The 20,446-nt window shown below is 36.5% G+C and overlaps 1 pseudogene; it reads left to right on the top strand.

Moving 5' to 3' along the window:
* Positions 1–7,993: 7,993 nt before the first annotated feature.
* Positions 7,994–16,191, top strand: LOC110351038 (tudor domain-containing protein 3-like; annotated as a pseudogene).
* Positions 16,192–20,446: the final 4,255 nt, after the last annotated feature.

Here is a 20,446-nt window from a genome sequence, read left to right as displayed (position 1 = left end):
AAAGAACATGATATTGAAGTGGAAAGAGCTGTCAAACATAACGTGGAGAGAATAATTACTGTAACACATCAGTTCATGAACTGTATGTCAGCTTAAAATAACAATATAGCAGAAATATGTCATTTTTGTGTTTTGTGTGTCTGTGTCAGCCTGTCCCTGTTTTAAAATTACTGAGTGGGCCTTTTCCCTCTATTCCCAGAGAGATAAGAGAACAGCCTTGAAATTGTTTATGTAAGCCCCTCACCTTAAAACTATAAAAAGTCCCTTGCTGTTTTTTTACACAGCTGTGTAACCACTACTTAAACTTCTTACTCTGTAAATGTTATATAAAGGAAAAACTTTCTTAACTCATGGTCAGTCTATAAAAACTTGTTTCCTGAGACTGGCCATTGCCTGACAATAAATTTCTTTCTTATTTTACCCAACTCTCCTGGTCTCCAAAAGATCATTTCGACTCCCACTTTGCCACAACAATATGATGAAACAAAGGTTTTACAACATCTCTGCAATAGTTAGGAATAACAGAAAAGTTTTATGGGAAAGACAGTTTAATTCATGACTTTTGCTGACTATCTGGAGCACCTCTGGGAAAAGTGTGGCATACATCTGAGATAATGTTTGTTGTAGCAAAGTAGGATTTTGCTTATTCACTGTGATGTCATATAAGCTCAAGCTTGCAAACTCTACAATTACATATTTGTACCTTCTTCTATAGTAAGATACTACTTCAAGCCAGAAAAGCTTGGATGGGATTCCCACTTCATGTCTTTATAATAACTCCTGAGAATGAGAGACTGGAATACTTTGTCTAGTGCTACCAAGCTGCTGAGCCACAGTAGCAGAGAGCCCAGAAATCCTGGACTCATGACCAAGATCAAATTGAAGGTTTAATTGTCCCATAATCCCGTTTTTACCAAATTTTTAAATTTGGTGCTGTGGAAAATGCTAAATGTCATTTAAATATGTGGCCAAGAATGAAAAGCATGATAACAATTCAGAATAACGAGAAAATAAAATTAGAAGCTCTAAAGTTATTGCCAGGAAACATTACGATACAAATCACGATAAAGAATATCCACACACTGATGCTGCTCTTAATAGTTTTGAGAGCATAGAAAAATGTTTCAAGGATTTTTAGTATGCATTTGATGTGGTGTCCTTCCATATTTATCATGATTTGAAATGCTTGACTCATTTTCATGTCTTAATTATGTTCCATGTGTGAGATTTCTGTGAAAAATCTGTGAAAGTGTTCATTCATTGTCCATGAGTATTGTTTGCCAAAAGGACCAAGATGATCACTAATGTATGTAAGGTAATATTATGAGAAAAGTTATGAAATTCTGGTGGACATGATTTCAAATGAGGAAATGATAACCCAGGAAAAATAGCAAAGAGCCACTGTAAACCCTGGGGTGAAGAAGAATACTTCCCAATGGGCCCCTGGATGACCTTCACATACACATGTGATTTAACATAATACTGAGCACATAAAATCTTCACACCTTGGGTAGCTCACCATGAGTTACGATTTGTGGTACCACTGCAAACCAGTAAAGAGCAGTACTTGCTGACAGCTTTATAAAACACTGACTAATAAAGTCTAATAGGTCCTTCAAGTTATCAATAAAAGTGATTGATTTTTTTACATATAAAGGTATTTGTTACAAATTATATTATGTAAATGGTGCTCATAGGCTAGGTTTTAAAAACTAACATGACCATTGGCCATTTCAGAATTAGTTGTTTCTTACAGAGCATACAGAGAGAGATACAGAAATGAAAGATTTTCCACACCTATTTGGGAAACATTTAAATATTTTCTTGCAATCTAGTTTGCCATACAAAGATATATTATTGAATAGCATAAGCATAAGATTGAATTTATCTGAAATTGAAAACAAGAGTAATCAAATTCAAAGGAACATTAGCTGATACCATACTGTTCTAAGCTCACTGAATTCTTTTTTCCAGGTATCATTTCAGTTCATGACTTGAATTTATAGTTTTCTGCCATAGATTAATAATGTATGCAAGAAAAATGAAACAATTTTCCACTTTGTCAGAGCTTTCTCATTAAATTAATTTGCCACCACAATGTGCTAAAATGTGGAGGGAAAGAAAGTGTTAATCATAAGTGATATTTACCTTGGAATAAAAATTGGTGATACTCATACATTTTTTTAAAAGAGCATCATTTAAAAAAGTTGAAAAATAGTTCTATCTCCAGTACTCCCCCCCAAAAAGTTTAAAAATAAGTGACAATCAGATTAAATGGGAAATCACATTGTAACAGTTTCCAGTGATACAAAGGTGGAGGTTGATACCATGCTATTTTTGCAAGGACCCACCAAGGTCATTTATCTGCCATAGCCCTGCCTTACCTTGTCACATTTTTCTTTCAGTGTGCATTTCTGGAGTGCATCCTGCTCAGTTGTAAATGAATATGTCTTATGAAATTTGTGAAATTTTTACAATTTGAAATAGCTTCTGACAGAGTAATTTCCAAATTGCCCCATTAAGATCCACATCATAGATAGTGGATTCAGCCTTCATAGCAGTTATCCTTATTACCTGGTCTTTCTTTCTGTCCTAGTAACAGAATTTTTACCCAAGAAAATTTCCCAGCTTCAGTTAAACACTATGTGAAAATTCTAGGATATATCCTTCAGGGGAAGGAGTCTTTCTTGAAGGAGTCTGTCCCCTTTTCTCCTTTTATTCTGTTCTCTTTACATGTGTATGTGACAGTAGGAGCTAGAATAACCATGGAAGCCAGATGGGACAGGTTACAGAGAAAAAGATACAGGGTTTCATCTCTGATGTAACAGATTGCCATAACAGGCTTGGACTGCTCTGCTTGGATGCTGTTATGGTTTGGATCTGGAGTGTTCCCAAAACTTCATGTAGTAAAGACATAGTTCCCAGATGTGGCAATATCCAGAGGTGTGGCTTTTGGAAGACACGTAGATAATGAGGGCCCTAACTTCATAAGTGGATTGACCCATGGATGGATCCAAAATTTGATGGCATTGCTGGGAAGTGGGGGAAAGTTAGGAGATGGGCCTAGATGAAGAGAATAGGTCATGGGATGTAACCTTGGGGACTCTTTGTCCCCAGCTCCTTCCTTTCTGGGTCTCCCCTCTTTATGCTTTCCAGCTACTGTGAGTTGAGCAGCTGTGCTCTATTACATTCTCTCTGCTATGCTTCTCTGCCTCAGCACATTCCCATAGTAATGGAGCCAGCTGATTAGAGGGGAGCCAAAATAAATCTTTTTTCCTTAAAGTATTTATCTGAGGTATTTTATCACAGCAAAGGTAAGCTAATACAGATAGGTATATGAGATTATTTGGAGTCTTGTTACAGATAGCCAAATAGGCCTTAAAAGACAAGTATTCTATAATATTAGCACAGGATTTAGAAAATTAACAACCAGTGGTTCAGTCACCATTAACTTGAAATAAACCAAATCATTTCTCCATTATTATAGTGGAATTATTTTTTTAAATAAATAATAATTTGATTGAAAAATTGAGACTTATTCTGTTATTTGGACTTTCTAATATATATGCTGACACAATTTGTGGCTTTTTTGGGGGGGTACCAGGAATCAAACTCGAACCTTGTGCTTGTGAGGCAGACGGTGGAACCACTGAGCTAAATCCCTGGCCCAATTTGTGGCTTTTCTTTCCAAATATTTTAAAAAATTTTAGAATACTTTTAATCCTGAGTTTCTCACTTTTTAAAAAGGTTACTTAGTCTCCCTTGATAAAGAAACAAAGAACAAGTAATAATACATCTTCTCATAGTGAATGTATTCTAGCCTCTCTGATCAGTGGATATTTAAAAATTGATTAGAAAATGTTTTCTTATGAAATATAAAAGTGAGATGCTTTCTTCTATAATCTTGCCAATTGTCTTGCAATTATTTTGTCCTTCTATAAGTAAAGGAATCTTCTGGTTGTTACTATGCCTTCCTGTGGGAATAGTTTGTAGGGCATGCCTTTGAGGCAGGCGGCGAAACCACTCAGCTAAATAGGGCCTGCCTTTAATCACAATGGCCAGGGTCAATGATTTGTGATCAGATTACTACAATTCCAATGACTCAAGCTTACTTGAACAGGCTTATTTGCTATGTGTTAAAGTGAACAATCCTGGGAGGCTGTCAGTATGAGGAAGCAATGTGAGCTTTGAAGTCACATACGCTTCCCTGTCACTCCTGACATTGACACTTCCTACCCTATACCCTTTGGATTGTATCCTCTACTTCTCTGAGCCTGCTTCAGCAAATAGGGATGACAACACCTAGTTCACAAGCCAGTGAAGACCATGCTTCGTTCCCGGTAGATGCTTAATAAATGGTAGCTGCTTCCCCCTGGTAGAGTGTTCTGACATAATGATCATCTGTGAGTGTGAAGATTTTGGTCCCTGTTTCTGAGGATGTATTCAATATATTTACCTATTCCTTTTCCTGAGGCACGTTGCTGGCCTTGCTTACAGAATTGAAGCATTCACTTCCTTTAAAATTATAGTTGGATCTCCACTGACTCGACTAAATGCAGATCAAAAAATATTCAGGAAACAAATGTGGCTGTACTGAACATGTATGGCTTTTTTCCCTTGTCATTAATTTCCTAAATAATATGGTATAACAATTATTTGTACAACATTTGCATTATATTAGTTATTATAAGTAGTTGAGAGATAAAGTATATGGGAGGATGTTCATAGGTTATATGCAAACACCACACCATTTCATATAAGGAACTTGTATCTGCAAATGCTGGTGTTCACAGTGGGAAGGGATATTCCTTGAAATGGTCTCCACAGGCATCCCAAGACAACTGCACAGGGAAATTCCTGGAGAGTAGACAATAGCAACTCAGCACTCACAGATGTCCTACAGTCCAAACTGAGATCTCTGCTCCTCCCCCTCTTCCCCTCCCACTGGAATGGAAATGGAATCCATTTCTTTGGCTACTTGGGTATCTGTGATGAGAATGTCTTTGAGCAGACCAGCCATAACTCAGCCTTCTCAGTCACTAAGTGGGGATCAGGAGACTTGTTGAGTCACTTCCACTCCATACTGACTAAGGGTCTAGGGGAAAGACAAGCAAAGGAAGGCACAGTATATACTGAGTGCTTACTCGGTACCTTGACACATGTTAATTAGTGGCATTATTTAATGTCTGTCCTCACAAGAAACCTATAAAGTAGGTGGTCTTGTTCCTTTGCAGATGAAGAAATGAAGGTTTCCCTGCACTAAATAACCTGCTTGTGAATTATGTGGTCATGCCCTAATTGAATCCAATGTTGGCTGACCGCAAAGCCCTGCCCCTCTTGCTATATAAAATGCTGCCTCTTTGACCTAATTGAGCCTCTTTTCTTCCTTCTGCAAAAGGCTGTGGGATGGAAGTTCTCTAAGACTTCTTATACTCTCAAATCCTGTAATTCCATCCTCTTTACTCTAAATTTAAGAATATAAAATTTACTAAGCTTTTATAAGTCTTTCTCCAAAAAGTGTTCACACTATGTTCCATTCATTATGGTAGGTACTTTTAAATGTGGAAGATAGAGTAAGAGTAAATACATGTAATTGGGGGTAGGAAGTAAGGAATTAGGTACTTATCATTTTCTATAAGCATAATTTTTCAGTAAACTGCTATTTAAAATCTAAATAGTCTTATCAATTTATTTTTCAAAGTTCTGATTATACAAAAGAACACAAATGAAACAATTCAGAATCCATGCTGTGTTGAAAGAAGAAAGGGATTCAACAAGTACAATAGAACTCCACAGGAGACACAGTTATAGACATGTTAGAACAGAAGGAGCCAGGAGTACAAAAGATTATTAGCTTAACTCCATGTTAGTCTTCTTGGGTTGGCCAAGTAATCAACACAGCAATATCTAACACTTAGCTTCCTTCATTTGTCACACACGTTTTAAGTTGAAAGATGTGAGTTTCACACTGATTAAGAAAAAAATGGCTTCCTTACTTTCTTTGGCACTGTAAGGCTTTATTTCTTTTCTTAAATAGCAAGGCCAGTTCTGGGGAGACTTTGGAGGACTGTGCTAAAACTTGACCGTAATACCCTTTGAGGGGCCAACTCAGATTTATATTTAATGGACACATTTGCCTCAGGCATAATCGTTAAGTCTCCTTCTGGGTCACCAAGAAGTGTTTTATTTGGTTGAATATATTATTTCTATTCATTGCTCTTTGCCTATTTGAACAATAAGAGGAAGCAACTTGTTTTCTTTTTTTGTATTAGCATCAAGTCTGTGCTTTTGGGAAACACACTAGAATTGCATTTTTGCTTTACCTCATTCTATAGTAATAATAGAAGAGGCTGGGAATTAAAAATGTTGAAAAGTGATACAGAGAACATTTTCTCAATTACTCAATAAGTTGCATAGGCAGATTCATGATGGAATGGGCATTTAGGTAAAGTGACAGACATCCACTGGTTACAGTTTCTGAAGCAGATGTTCTGTGAAAGTGTAACCTGGTTCAGTTCTCTGAAGTTTCTTTAAGAGTACTATTTATGATATAATCCTAGCTGACTCATTTTATGGATCTCTTTTTTCAAATGTAAGGTTAACCATTTTGATTTCAGGTTTTATTGCCACCTGAACCTCCATGACACAATGTATGATTTTCATGTATATGAGGCTTCCACCAGTGTTGTGTGCGTTATGAACTTCAGGCAAGGACAATGACTCCACTCTCCCCTTGGTATGGAATTTCAGGGCCCTTTATATGTCTGCAAATATGTATAACAACATAAATACTACTGCATGGCTTCTGGGATAACTTGATTTCTTGGCAGTTTTCTTCACTTCTTTCTAGCTTTTACCCAAGTTTTGATCTAAATAAACATTCTTTAACACCTGCTGATTTAAAAAAAAAGAAGGCCTTTTTAAAGAGTGTGTGGATAAAAGAAAAGCATAGAAAATGCAGCAATTTCTCCTCCCCTTAATCTATTCTTCCTGCTTCCACTATGGAAGGTCTCTGTATTCTAGGCATTCAGACATCTCCAGATGGAAGTGGTAAGCAAAACAGGGGATGACAATGACCTACCTCCCTGCAATCTGACTTTGGTGCTATACTACCAGATTCATTTGTTTTCTTTCTTTCTTTCTTTCTTTCTTTCGTTCGTTCGTTCGTTCGTTCTTTCTTTCTTTCTTTCTTTCTTTCTTTCTTTCTTTCTTTCTATCTGGTGGCATCACTAGGGATACAGTTGGGTTCCAAAGCATGCCTTGAACCAGTTAAATTTGCTACACAGCAGGCCTAAACCTTATGAAGGCTTGATACTGTCTCATAAGAGCTCTGTTAACAGGTAGGTCAACCACTTGACAGAATATTGTCAAGTACTGAGTTAGCATTTTGGAATTCAGTGCTCTTCTTATTGAATAAACAAGAATATGCCAGTGAGGTGAGCATGAAAGACTACAATATGAGGAAGGAGCTGCTTTCATCACCTGGTTTGTTCAGATGAGGATATCAGGATGTCATTCATTGCTGTTGATATCCCCTGTCAGAACCACCACAGCAACCATCAAAGGAGACATGTGACAGTAGTCTACAGAGGACAACCTCTCCCATACAAGCTGATGTCTCACCTCCTCCTTTTAAAACCTTGGTAAAATTGCAAATTGAACTCTAAAACTATCCTGTTATAAGGTGATTGACACCAAAGCATATGATCATGTTATAACTTGGTTATCTGGGTGTTTAAAAATATATACAGGATTTTTTATTTAGCAATCAGAGTCATTGGCAACATTTGGTGGGACCTTTTGCTATGCCAAAGTATGACTCTAAGCATTTCATAAACACATCTCATTTAACTTTTCTGGCTCCCCCCACAAAAGGAGAGGATGTAATGGTGAGATAGCTTGAGTTAGATCTTGGCACCATCATTTTTAAGCTCTGTGACCTTGCTAAACTTCCCTTTGTCCATATATCCTTTCATCGTAACAGTCATTGCACATGGCACCTACAAATTCCCCATTTTACAAATGTGGAAACAGAGTTGGAAATGCGAGAACAATAGCCTGGACTTTAAACCTGACTTCTGAAAGAAAATTGTAAGTAATTTCTCCTGTTCTTCATTTCCATTAAAACCACAATTAGTTCAAGAAAGTATCTTTTTATCTGGGTGTGGTAATGCACATCTGTAATTTTACTTTGGGAGGTTGAGGCAGAAAGATTGCAAATTTGAGCCACTTAGTTAGACCCTGTCTCAAAAAAATAAAATAAAATGGGCTGAGCAAAGAAGCCAAGACTTTTGGAGGAGGAGGGAGTAGTGTCAGAAGTAATTTCAATATGAATGCTGTTGGTGACTGAAACAAGAAAGTTTTATAGAAAGGAAAGTCAACCAAATCAGAAAAGAAAGCTGAATATGTCTATAGAGCATTGTTTGATGAGAAGGCACTGAAGTATATAACAGAAATGAGTTTCATTAAGGATGCATCCAGCAAGCTCTTATGAGTTCAACAACTCAGAAATAACACTGAAGCTATTGCTTAACAGCAATAAACAGAAAGCTGTTATGGGTTCAACTCTAAGAGGCAGAGGAAAAGGCAGGAGTCAGGTAAGATCTGAAGATGAAGAGCGCCTAGGAAATGCAAGGCCTTCATCACAAAGTACATTATTTGATTTCTTGGGGTCTACAATGGGGACTTTAAGTGTGGAAGAACCTAAGTCACAGCCACAGAAGCTTCATCAGGTACAGCACAGAATGTCAAATACTGAACAAAATGGAATAAAAAGAGAATAGAAGGGAAAAAATGTAAACAAAGCTTTTATAAATAAGTAAAGGAAGACAGGTGAAAGAGGGGGGAGGGGATTTTGAAAAAAAAGACAAATCAAGATATATTACGTACAAGTACAAATTCCCTGTAATGAGTATGATCATTATGTATATCTAAAATGTACCAATAAAATTAATTTTAGAAAGAAAAAATGAATAAAAAATAATAACTAAGTAAGACATCGTTCTCAAAATGATTCCAGGTGGGTAAGAATTGAAAAACCTCATTTTCAAAGAGACACCCAAGATTCAAAATCAATTTTTGGGTGGCAGTGGATTGCCTAGAAATAGAGTTTCTGAAAGAGTAAGTATTTTTTTTCAGAATTTGAAGTATGGGCTGAAGAGAGAATCAAATGCTATAGATCATATTGTAGATATGGCAGAACTAAAAATATTTCATATCCTCTAAGTTCTTAGCACAATGATGATACATTTACCAGAGATAATGCTATGCAAAGAAGATCAGGAAAAGGTCCCTCTGATGCAGAGGCAAAAGGAAATCCCTTCCTCAAGAACTGTTAGGTAACAGGAGCCAATGTACCAGTGCTCCCAGCACAGAGGAGGAGGCTTCCAGGCCACTGTAGCACCACTCCCAGCACAGAGGAGGTGAGCCAAATGGCTGCCAGTAGCACCCCCCCCATCAAAATTAGAAGACAATTAGTAAACAAGCCTCAAAACCAGACTTTCAGATCAACTACAACAACCTCAAATGGAAACAGATGGAATACTCTGATACTCAACAACCTGGACACCCTGAACTGGCAACTAAAGAGGATCTGAAAAAAATGAAATCAGAAATAATTTCTCAGATAGCAGCAGAGATTGTGCCCATAGTGCAAGACATGATTAATAAATGTAGAGAAGAACTGAGGAACATGATGGAATCCCAACATAGAAAACAAATGGAATCCATAAAACAAATGCAAACAGATTTACAGGAGGTTAAAAGCTCAACAGAAAGTCTACACAGCAGAATGAGGCAATGTGAGGACAAAATTTCAGATATAGAAGATAAGATTGTAATTAGTGACCAGGAAAAGAAAAATTGCTTTAAAACTGTAAGGGACCAGGAGAAATCAATCCAGCAGCTGCTAGATGATGCAAAGAATAATAACATAAGATTGATTGGAGTCAGTGAAGAAAGATGAGACAGTGCAGATGACATAAAAAAACTGTTCACAAAAGTGATGGCAGAAAACTTCCCAAACAAGGGAAAAGAACTTGACATACAGATAAGTGAGACATATAGGAATCCAACTAGCCTTCATAAAAAAAAAAACAAAAACTACACATAGGTATAAAATTGTTAAGATTCCAGAAAGCCAAGAGAAGAACAAAGTTCTACAAGTAGTTAGAAAAAAGAAATAAATCACATACAAAGGAAAGCCCATCAGAATTACAGCAGACTTCTCAACACAAACCCTCAAGACAAGAAGACCTGGGAGTGACATATTGTAAGCCCTAAATAATCTTCAACCCAGATTGATGTATTCTGCAAAGCTATCTTTCAAAATTGATGGAGAAATAAGACACTTGCATGACAAAGAGCACCTTAGGAACTTCATGAATACCAAACCAGCACTCCAAACAATTTTAAACAATATCCTGGGAAAAGACAACAAGGATCACAGTCCCAGGAAGCCCAGCAGAATGAATCCATCGGGCACAACAAGAAATTAAATGCAAAGGGGGAGAATCCAACAAAACGAAAACGTCATGACAAAGGTAAGTCAATATTTACCAGTTATAACCATCAATGTTAATGGTTTTTTGGTTGGGTCTTTCTCTGCTTTGGGGATCAAGGTGATGTTTGCTTTCAGGAATGAATTTGGGAGCATTGCTTCCCTTTCAATTTCATTGAAGAGTTTAAACAGTAGTAGCAGTAGTTACTGCTAAGGACTCCACCAAAAGTCTTCTAGACTTAATAACCAAATTCAGTAGAGGAGCTGGATACAAGGTCGATTCACCAATCAAAAGAAATAGGCTGGCAAAATGGGTCAAGAAGCAAGATCCAACAATACACTGCACACAAGAAACACACTTAATTCAAAAACAAACTCATTGACTGAAACTTAAAGGGTGGAAAACAATACTCCATGTGACAGGAACCCCCAAAAAAGCAAGAGTAGCTATCCTCTTTGCAGATCAAGTGGATTTCAAACCAACACAGATTAAGAGAGACAAAGAAGCACACTACATCCTTGTAAAGGGAACAATTCAAGAAGAAGAGATGACAATCATAAATATCTATGCACCAAACACAAGTGTGCCCAGTTATATAAAACAAACACTAATGGACATGAAAAATCATATAAACATTAATATAATAGTAGTGAGGAACCTCAATACCCCACTGCCACAAATAGATAGATCAACTAGACAAAAAATAAGCAACAAAATACAAGAACTCAAACTCTTGAATGAATGAACTTAACAGATGTTTACAGAGTGTTCCACCCCACAAAATCAGAATACACATTATTTTCAGCTGCACATGGGTCATTATCCAAAATAGACCACATACTCATTCATAGAACCTTTTTAAGTAATTGCAAAGGAACAGAAGTCATCCCCTGTATAATATCAGACCACAGTGTAATTAAATTAGAGATCAATAGCAAAAGAAACCACAAAAATTTCATAAACACATGGAAATTGAACAACACACTTCTGAATAACCAAAGGGTCACAGAGGAAATTAAAGAAGAAATCAGACAATTCCGTCTATTAAATAACAATGACAATACATCATATTAGAATCTATGGAACACAATGAGAGTAGTCTTATGAGGCATATTCATAGCAGCAAATACTCATATTAGGAAAATAGAGTGAGCCCAATTAAACAACTTGATGCTGAACCTCAAGCTTCTAGATAAAGAAGAGCAACAGGACAAACCCAAAGCTCATACAAGGGAGGAAAGTATAAAGATCAGAGCAGAAAACAATACAATGGAGACTAACAGAATGATACAAAAAAACCACTGAAGCAAAGAGTTGGTTCTTTAAAAGAATGAACAAAATTGACAAACCATTAGCCAAACTTATCAGAAAAAGGAAAGAAAAGGCCCAAATCCATGCAATTAGGAATGAAAAGGGTGAAATTACAACAGACCCAGCAGAAATCCAGAGGATCATCAATACCTACTTTGAGAACCTATATGCCAATAAGATGGAAAACATGGAAGAAATGGAGAGATTTCTAGATATGTAAGAATTACCAAAGTTGAAAGAAGACCTAAAAATTCTAAACAACCCAGTATTAATCAATGAAATTGAAAAGGTAATTAAAAATTTACCAACTAAGAAAAGCCTAGGTTCTGATGGCTTCACTGCTGAATTCTACAAGACATTTAGAGAGGAACTACTGCTACTACTGTTTAAACACTTCAATGAAATTGAAAGGGAAGCAATGCTCCCAAATTCATTCCTGGAAGCAAGCATCACTTTGATCCCCAAAGCACAGAAAGAACCAACCAAAAAAGAGAACTATAGGCCAATCTCATTAATGAACATAGATGTGAAAATCCTTAATAAGATACTGGCAAATAGAATGCAGAAGATCATCAAGAAGATCATACACCCTGACCAAGTGGGATTCATCCCAGGGATGCAGGGATGGTTCAACATATGCAAATTAATCAATGTAATACACTATATCCATACAGTCAAGGACAAAAACCGTATGATTATCTCCATAGATGCAGAAAAAGCATTTGACAAAATCCAACACACATTTATGATAAAAACCCTACAAAAAATTGGAATAGATGGTCTCTACCTCAAACTGATAAAAGCCATCTATGAAAAACCAACAGCCAATATCATACTAAATGGTCAAAAACTGAAATCCTTCACACTAAAATCAGGAACAAGACAAGGATGTCCACTATCACCACTCTTGTGCAATATAGTTTTGGAAACATTAGCCACAGCAATTAGACAAGAGAAAGAAATAAAAGGAATAAAGATAGGAAATGAAGAAGTCAAATTGTCATTATTTGCAGATGACATGATACTATATATAGAAGACCCCAAGAACTCCACCAAAAGTCTTCTAGACTTAATAACCAAATTCAGTCAAGTAGCTGGTTACAAGGTCAACACACAAAAATCAATAATTTTCCTCTACACGAGTGACAGACTCACTGAGAGAGAAATAGGGCAAACAATTCCTTTCACAATAGCATCCACAAAACTGAAATTCCTAGGAATCAACCTAACGAAAGAAATCAAAGACTTCTTCTCTGAAAACTATAGCACTCTGAAAAGAGAGATTGAAGATGATATCAGAAAATAGACAGATATCCTCTGCTCCTGGGTAGGAAAGAGCAACATAGTGAAAATGGCCATAGTTCCAAAACTGCTATATAGATTTAATGCAATCCCAATTGAGATCCCAGCAGCATACTTCACGGACCTTGAGAAAGCAACCGAAAAATTCATTTGGCACAAGAACAGACCCAGAATAGCAAAAACAATTCTAGGTAACAGAGACATGGTAGGGGGTATCACAATCCCCAACCTGCAACTATACTACAAAGCTACTGTGATAAAAACAGCATGGGACTGGCAAAAAAACAGACCTGAGGACCAGTGGAACAGATTAGAAGATGCAGAAACAATGCCAGACACACTCAGCCATCTTATCTTTTATAAAGGAGCCAAACATCCTCACTGGAGGAAAGATAGCCTCTTTAATAAATGGTGCTGGAAAAATTGGGCTTCAACTTGCCAAAGATTAAAACTAGACCTATATCTCTTGCCATGCACTAAACTAAAATTGAAATAGATTAAAGATCTCAATATTAAAATAGAAACTCTGAACCAGTTGGAACAGAGGTTAGGTAGAACTCTGGAAGACATTGGTGTAGGAAAAGATTTTATGAACAAAACCGCAGTTGCCCCTGAACTAGCACAAACAATCAACAAGTGGGATCTCTTCTTATTAAAAAGCTTCTGCACAGCAAGAGAAACCACCAGCAGTGTGAAGAGTCAACCCACAATGTGGGAAAAAATCTTCACCTGCTTTTCCTCAGACAAAGGTCTACTATCTAGAATCTATAAAGAAGTTTAAAAGATCAGAGCTCCCAAATTTAAAGACCCAATTCACAAATGGGCATCTGAAATGAACAGACATTTCTCACACAAAGAAGTAGAAATAGCAAATAAATACATGAAAAAATGTTCAACATCACTGGTCATTTGAGAGATGCAAATGAAAACAATGCTGAGATTCCACATCACACCAGGAAGAATGGCTGCTATCATGAAATCAACCAATAACAAATGCTGGCAGGGCTGTGGGGAAAGAGGAACACTGCTCCACTGCTGGTGGGAGTGTAGACTGGTGCAACCACTGTGGAAACCTGTATGGAGATACCTCAAAGAACTAGGACTGGAAGTCCCATTTCACCCCGCTATTCCACTGCTGGGGATCTTCCCCAAAGAATTAAAAGAATCATACCACAGTGATATATGTCTGCTCATGTTCATAGCAGCACAGTTTGTAATAGCTAAAACTTGGAAACAGCCCAAATGCCCATCAACTGGAGACTGGATAAAGAAAATGTGGTTTTTTAATAAAATGGAGTACTACTCAGCCATTAAAAATGAGAAATTAGAGACATTTATAGCTAAGTGGATGCCCATTGAGGCAATACTCTTAAGTGAAATAAATAGGACACATGTGTGTAAATACCAAATAGTTTCTCTGGTGTGAGAAACTGAAAGTGTAAATAAGGACTAAATGTATAATACGTAATGTGAAATAGGAAGAAAAGGGGCAAAGGGGAAGGAAGTGAGAGGGCTAGGGGAAAGGATAGAAGGGAATGGGATTAATATGAGAAAATGGAAAAATAGGAACAAAATCCTTGTAAATAGGGAGGACTGGAGGGGTTGAAGGGAGGGCTGGGGAAGGGTGAAAAATAAGAACCAAGAGAGACTATGTAAAGGTGCAAATTTCCAATGATGAATGTCATTATATTGTATACCTAAAATGTACCAATGATTAGAATGAATAATCGATAATGTAAAATAGGAAGAAAAGGTCCAAAGGGGTAGGGGTAGTGGGAGGGTCAGGGGAAAGGAAAGAAGGGAAAGGGAAAATGCTGAGAAATGGAAAAAATGGAAATAAAGTCTTTGTAAATAGGGAATGGTGGAGGGGGCGAAGGGAGGGCTAGGAATGGGGAAAAAATAAGAACCAAGATGCATTATGTAAAGGTACAAGTTCCCAATGAGAAATGTAATTGTGATGTATACCTAAAATGTATCAATAAAAGAATTAAAAAAAAGAAAATGTGTTTTTAAAAAAAATAAATGGAGTACTACTAAGCCATAAAAAATGAGGAATTAGAGATATTTATTGCTAAATGGATGCACATTGAGGCGATACTCTTAAGTGAAATTAATAGTACACACATGTAAATACTGAATAGTTTCTCTAGTGTGAGAAAGTGAAAATGTAAACATGGACTAAGAGGTATAATAGATAATGTGAAATAGGAAGAAAAGGGGCAAAGGGGCAGGGGAAGTGGGAGGCATAGGGGAAAGGAAAGAAGGGAATGGAATTAATATGAGAAAATGAAAAAATGGAAACAAAGTCTTTGTAAATAGGGAGGGATGGAGGGGTTGCATGGAGCACAGGGGAATGGGGAAAAAATAAGAACAAGAGAGATTATGTAAAGATGCAAATTTCCAATGATGAATGTCATTATTTTGTATACCTAAAGTGTACCAATAAAATAAAATTTACAAAAAAGAATTCATAGGTTTCAATAATCAAAAATGTGGGTAAAGAAAGAGCCAAACAGGTAATCTTAATAGTTTTTGTATGAGGAAATCATGAAAAATAAATAATGAAACTTTCAGTGTGTAAACATTGGAAAACATTTTAATATAAATACTGATTAGCAGAATCCTGTCAAATGTTATAGTGTCATTGATGTGCCAAATAGTGAGACAGAAATGCCACTGGGAGAAGAGAAGGACAGATTAAACCAGCAAGATCTGTCACAGATGTGCCATATGAAGATAAAATTTACAACAGTGGACCCCAAAGAAAATCTGGGCAAGTAAGCCAGAAAAGGTACTAGAATCATCAATTCCTATGGAGTATTGAAAAAGGAGGAAACAGAGAATGTTTTGCACTTTATTGGGAAGACACATTTTATGGAGCCGAAGTTGAAGCCTTCCATCTTCCAGTATGATTGCAGTTGTTAAGTTAATTGACTATGAAAAGTATGAAGAGGTCCTACTGAGCAATATCAAGCTCATTCAGACAGAGACATGGGAAGGAGGCACTTATGACCAAACTCGTTCATTCTGTAGAGGAGGGGATGGCCAGCCAAGATGATCTAATCTGCCAACACAGTGATCTAATCTACCAACCTCCCTGGGCTTGAAACCCATATGAACAGAGTCCTTGGGAAGAAAGGATCTGTTGAAATTATCTGGTCAAAACTTCTCAACAGACCTTCTATTGTGGCTTCAGAAGAAAATGCAGCCATGGTAGCTATCATTACTTGCAGAAAAAAAATACAAATTTTTAGGGGGACAAATTCAAGAATGGGAAAAATGAGTTAAACCTTTTACAAGTGAAAGGAAGATTTTTTTTTCTTCTGTCATCAATAAAATTATTGTAGCATATATTTAAAAATTGTCTTTCACCAGAACAATCCATTAATCACTATTTGGTCTCTTTTACATTTTCCCAAACTCATCACATTAACCCATTTTCTATATGACAGCGAGTGATATTTTTATAAATCTAACTAATCATTTGTCATGTTTATTCACTTCAGTGGCTCTCCCTTGCTCTGTGGATGAAAGTAAAATCCTTAACATGGCCTCCTCAGATTGACCTCACAACACTTTTGCTCTTCATAGTAAGTTAAGAAAGGAAAAAAATGTGGACATTTTGTCACCTACACCACTTTCCAAAGATAAGTCTAGTATAGAAAACATTAGACACAATCAATTTCTTGGCCTCTCGGCACACACTGCCTGATCAAACTGTCCCCACCGAAGTGTGTGTATCAAGCCCAGCTGTTACAAATTGGTGCCTTGGGACAAATGCATTTTCCTAGAGATTCAGTCTGATAAAAAAAAACAGTTAAGTTCCAAGTCCATAAAAGCCTATTTTACCTATATGGTAGCAAAAATATTCTAATGGAAGTACTATAAGTTTCTGTTTGACAAAATAACAATACTTGACATAATAATATCTGACAAAATAATATTAATAATATCTAATATATTTACTTAATATGACTTGCTAGGGGATATATCTGCATTTGGTGGATATTCACTTCCCCTGAATTTATGAGGCAGTTATTTCGATAATCTCCATTACACAGATAGAAAAAAAGTGAGACACATAACAGAATCCAGTGAGGATAAATAATTCAAGCTGAAGTAAACTACTACTATAGCTTTGTAAGAAAAATCATGTTCATATACCTCCTATGCTTCTGAGGAGAGTACCATTGAAGCTTAACTTTTAGTAGCCAAGTATCATTTTGAAGATCCATATTTTATACCTTCAAAAACAACAACAAATGATCATTTATTAATCAAGGATTTAACGTTTATTTCTAAGCCTTTGAAATTCTCCCATAAAAATAGAACAGTGCCTGCTTTAAATTGATTTATATTTTGCTTTTCTGTTTATTCAAATCTTGGTATGAGATCCATCATAACAATTCTGTTAATGTCTGAATAGGAGGTTATAAAACAGCACATACATAGTCCAGAATCCATAGAATGTATTCAGTTTACTTACAGTAACCCCACTTAAGACATATTATGTAGTTGTACATAACAATAATCCACGAATGTCTTGTGACCATCTAGTTTCTTCTTTGACACATTGGGGTTGTTCCTTCCCAATGCATGGATAAATCTCTGTTTACCTTTTTTGTTTTTTAAAGGCTTAAGCAGATTCTGCATGTTTAGAAAAGATCAGATCTCAGGTTATTAATATTTGAGCAACTGGAAAAAAATTAAGATAGAATTCCAGACAGCATCAGTGATTCATTTTCATCTATTGCTTTTGTTGGTTCACACTTTGGGGAATATTTGGCTGGGGTATGTTTGATTTGGAAGAATTATTAAAAAGTATTTTTATTGCCTACAATGATTTTCAATAAATGGTCACCAAATGAAGGGATTAAAATACATGTTTTATTGAAAGCTTCAAAATATTTTAGATTCCAAAAGTGATTCTTTAATATAAACTGTAAGATTTTACAAATATAGAAGTTTCTTAGTTATGAATTTATGTAAACAATATATATAACTAAATATTGCTTGTATATTAACATTCTCCGTATAGATTGTAATCAGGAAAACATGTCATCAAATTTTCCATCCTATCCTCTATACTACTTTTCTCACTAAAATAACCTCCATATACCATCTGGTATAATTTCCCTTTAAATGAGGATTGTAAATATAGTGTAATGCAAAAGAAATGCTATCTGGTTTTTAAAATAGTGTTAATGAATATAAACATATTTAATACATGAAATAACAAGCAACAGTTAAGTATTTTTTCAAGTCTTCATAGTTAGTTTAAATGGACTAATATCTTTCATAATATCAAAACCCTAAAGGACTAGTATCTTAGCTATTTTTCTAGTTACTGAGACAAAATATCCAACACCCAAAGTTAAAGGAAGGAAGTTTTATTTGCCTTACAGTTTGTTCAGTCCATAGTTGGCTGGTTCCAAGGCAGGGTGGCATGGCAGAGGGGGATCACAGAGGAGAAATAGTTTATGGTAGGCAGAAGGCAGCAAAAACAAGCAAGCCTTATGCTGGGGATTTAGCTCAGTGGTTCCGCCGCCAGCCTTGCAAGTGCAAGGTGCTGAGTTTGATCCCTGGTACCAAAAACAAAAACAAAAACAAAACAAGCAAGCCATGAGCCACAAGTAACAATAGTAACTTCTTTCTTCCCCTTTTATATTTTATCTAGGCTACACCCTTAATCCCAGCATCACACATTCTAGATCTAGCCATCTCTAAAAAAGCCTCACTTATGACTGCATGAGGCTTTGCAGTGACATCTACTAGACACAAGCCATAACAACTAGACAGTATGAAGAAGACCCTACCCAGTTAGAACCAACATGAGGTTTCTGTCTAATATAGTGCCAGAAATTAAATGCTTAGTTGTTGAAAAATGGATCATTGGAAGTTTGGACATGTAGATGCTTAGTACAATGGCTAATTAAAAACTAGTGCATACATATTCCAACATTTTCACCAACAAAATGCCTGTATCAGTGGGGTGAACCTACTGTATGCCGCAGTAGGCTGTTTGTTATCACTGAAAGCTCTAAAAGGTTTGCCATCACTGGTATATCAATGAATACTGGCATATGATCATAGTGAGATCCTTTGGCAATATGCAGCCTATGAAACCTACCACTTTTCATTTACCTTTCACCATTTTAAGATCTTACCTATGCATTGCTCTCAGAGGGCCTAGTTCTGTGACAATATCTTCTGTCCTGATCTGTAAGGAAATGTTATCATTGAGCTTCTTATGATCCTCATGGATTTCTCACCAGTGCTTTCCTCATTGCTTTGGTGAATGGAGTGTCTCAGAACATCGGTGGCAGGATTTCAGGATTTACATAATACAAAGGGTAATCAAAATATATGGTGACTGTTTACATTTAAAAATTTACTATAGTAAAAGACACATTGTGATTAATCTCCTTCAAAATATTCCTCCTCACTTTGAGCACTCACCCCATCATTCTTGCCACTGTCTGAAGTGGTTTTGGAAGTCCTCTTTCATGAGTGTCTTTACAAGGTATAATAAAATACATAGTGAATACTGCTGCCTAGTACTATCCAGTGGAAACTATCCAGGTAGGCTGTGAATAAATTATAGTATGTCCTTATCTACCTTAATCACCAGCTCTGGCACTATAAGACTTCTAGCTCTTCCCCAAAATCAAAATAGTCATGAAAGATAAACATTATGATTCAGGACATCAAGACCACCATGACAGTGCAAATAAAGACACTCACAAAGAAGAATTCCCAACACTGCTTCAAAAAGTGCCAAGAATGATGGAACAAAAGTGTTCGAAATGAAGGGAGTTAATGGCAATATGTCTTTTAGTGTAATACATTTTTAAAATTTAAATATCCACCATGCTTTCAGTCACATCTCATGTAACTATTCTTATATGCCTCTATAATCATCAGATTCCCTATTGCTGGGACAAAATACCTGACACCTGCAACTTGAAAGAGAAGAGGTTTATTTTGACTCACAGTTTCAGAGGTTTCAGTCTATGGTCAGCTGGCTTCAAGGCAAAGGTAGCATGACAGGAAGTGTACTCAACTCATAGCGGCTAGGAAGGAAAGCAGAATGGAAAGAGCTAAAGAAGAATGGGTCAGGGACCAGATACGGTCCACAAGGGCATGTTCCCCTGATCCCTTTCCTCCAACTAGACCCACTTCCTAGTAGCCCATTCAGCTATGAACTCAACAGTGAGTTAACCCATTAACCCACTAATGAGATTGGTGCCCTCATAATCCAATTACCTCTCCAGGAATCTCTTAATCAAGTTGATAATAAAGATTAACCAGCGCAACCCCTTTCTTTCCTTCTA

This window comes from Heterocephalus glaber, unplaced genomic scaffold (assembly GCF_053883595.1).
Source record: "Heterocephalus glaber isolate CG9 unplaced genomic scaffold, H.glaber_assembly_v1.0 deba00001442, whole genome shotgun sequence".
In the NCBI taxonomy this organism is placed as follows: Eukaryota; Metazoa; Chordata; class Mammalia; order Rodentia; family Bathyergidae; genus Heterocephalus; species Heterocephalus glaber.
The sequence above is the reverse complement of the archived record's forward strand: the minus strand, read 5'-3'. Positions and strand labels throughout refer to the sequence as shown.